This window comes from Chinchilla lanigera, unplaced genomic scaffold (genome assembly GCF_000276665.1).
Source record: "Chinchilla lanigera isolate Chin_1 unplaced genomic scaffold, ChiLan1.0 scaffold00032, whole genome shotgun sequence".
In the NCBI taxonomy this organism is placed as follows: domain Eukaryota; kingdom Metazoa; phylum Chordata; class Mammalia; order Rodentia; family Chinchillidae; genus Chinchilla; species Chinchilla lanigera.
The window spans coordinates 16,171,313-16,173,736 of NW_004955433.1; the positions used below are offsets into that span (position 1 = coordinate 16,171,313).

Consider the following 2,424-nt stretch of genomic DNA (forward strand, 5'->3'; position numbering starts at 1 on the left):
GTGGTATGAGTCCGGCCCACACTCGGACCCAGGAGCGCTGCAGCTCCCGGAGAACTCGCTGCCTGGGCGCAAGGCGCGGGGGGCTCAGCCAGACTACTTTGGAAGTGACCTGTTCAGCCACCATGTTGAGTTTAGAGCTTTCAAAAATGGGATCTCCTCACTTATGTTGTCAGAGTGTATTCATGTTTTCTCGCCCTGGCCTTTGACTTTGCATGTATAATGTCTTTGTAAAGAGATAGGAAAGAATCCATTCAATAGTATTGTATCCAAATGTTTGCCTTGGGCACTTACACGCTCAAATCTGCTGGTGTACTAATGTATGAGTTTACTCAGATCTTTGTCTAGGCGTAGGGCATACAGAGCTAGGACAGAAAATGAATAGATATTATTAGGTTACCTACTCAGAAATGTATGATGTCTGATAAATCCATGGACTCACTGTGGGTTTGCTGGACTCAGTTGGGGCAGGTGTGTTCAACTGGCATCTGGGCTGACCCAGTGTAGCTTCACTGCTGTGTTTAGTGCCTCTATGTTTCTTCATGTGGCCTTTCTCATTTCTGGTGGTGTCTCATCATTCCAGACTCTACGACAAGCTTCTTTACAGGAAGGTGACCAGAATCACCACAGAGAAAGTGGGAGCTTCCAGGCTTCTAAAGGGAGCATTTATTAAAGCAGAGAAAAATGTCACAGTGCCAGTCTTTACTCAAGAGGAAAGTGTAACAGACTTAATAGGCCAGGTAGCACACATTTATTTATTAATAAATAAATAAATTTATTTATTAATAAATAAATAAATTTATTTATTTATTTAGGGGAAGAAGACAATTCATGGTGACCCTTTTCGAAAAGTGTCCACCAGACACAAGAACCAGAACTATGTTTTAGTGAACACTTTGTGTCAGACAGCAGGCCACAAACCTGACATGTATTATTATCTCATGAGATCCTCAGGCATAATATCCTCATACCCAGTGAAGTAGGGATCATTCTTCTGCCCATTTATAAGTAAGCAAATGGAGGCTGGTGGAGGTTAAATAAATCATCCCAGATCAACAATCTCATTATTGGCCTTATTAGGGTTCAAACTCCTTAGAGTCTGATTTTTTGTTGTGCTACGACAGGGAAGTGAATAAAATGGCTATAGTGTCCATATGTGGTATCATTATGAGGCAGGAGATTAGGGCATGGCAAACCAGCTGGGCAGCTGGATGTGATCTGTCAGTTACAGAGACCTGTCCATCATAGGCAGGTTGCATGCACAGAGCAGCTTCAGAACCCTGCTTGAGCTGGCTTGGAGCTGATGATATCAGAAAGAGGTTATAAAGGATAACAGTTGTTGTAGTCAATATTTACAAGAGAAACAGATTTAATGCAGGACACAGAAATTTATAAGATTAGCTGACAATATCTGCCCACAGAGTCAAATGTAGAAGAGTGCAAGAGATCTGTCCCTGCACTAGAGATCTGAAGAATCCAGCTGAAGGCCTGGAGCCCAAGGCAATGTCCGATATGGATCCATATCAGGAGGCTGAGGAATTTGTGATGGAAGACTGAAAGGTCTGCACTGGAAAGCCCAAGGGGCCATGCTGGAGGCTAGAGAGTCTGCGCTGGCAGGCTAAACTGTCAGTGCTGGAAGCTAAAGAATCTGTACCGAAAGCCAAGAGAGGATGCCCAAGGCAAAGGCAAAGACAAAGCTCCTCCAAAGAGAACAGCAACCATCCTTGGAGAGGGCGAAGACCGGAGCTCAGCTGAAGAGAACAGCCAAAGCCTCTCTGATGAAAAGTAGCCAGAACAAAGCTCTTCTAAGGAAAATCAGCTGAAGTCCCTCCCATTCTCCTTGTATACTGTTCAGACAACAAGCCTCCTTCACTGGGTCTTCCATGTCCAGAACCGTGCTTACTCAGTTCAGCTGGGTGTTCCCCACTCGAGCTGACAGTCAGTTAACCACTACAGTGGCCATCGGCCTTGTGTTCACTGTCTTCTTGCTCTTGCAGTGGCCTGCTTTGCATGCAGGGTATATTTTCTTTTCCCTCTTTACTTCTTTTTTTTTTGGAGACCTCTTTTTCATTTTTTTATTCTTCTTTTACTTTTAATAAATGTTAAGCTTTTGTGTTCTTTGGTTGTCCCTTCTTCCAATTCTTTGAACTGGACTTCAAGGAAGAAGATGGTAAGATCTGATGGAGGCAGGGTTTGGGGCCAGATTACAAAAACACTCAAACACTTTGTTGAAATAGTTAGGTCCTGATTTAGTGGAGACTGGAGAGCCACTTAGAGTTTTGGGTTAAGAGATCAATGTCTTTGTCTCTCTGTCTGTGTCGGTTATTTGTTTTGCAGTGCTGAGGTCAAATCCAGGGCTTTGCCCATGCTAAGCACACACTCTACCACTACACTACACACTCCAGTTCCAATAATAGTACGGGCCCG

General features: G+C 43.9%; 1 long non-coding RNA gene across 1 annotated transcript in view; it reads left to right on the top strand.

The window, feature by feature from the left end:
- LOC106148946 overlaps positions 1-2,053 on the top strand; it is a 13,545-nt gene extending 11,492 nt beyond the window's left edge. Inside the window, exon 3 of the long non-coding RNA XR_001234745.1 lies at positions 1,419-2,053. This is a non-coding gene — a long non-coding RNA (uncharacterized LOC106148946). The remainder of the gene's footprint in view (positions 1-1,418) is intronic.
- Positions 2,054-2,424: the final 371 nt, after the last annotated feature.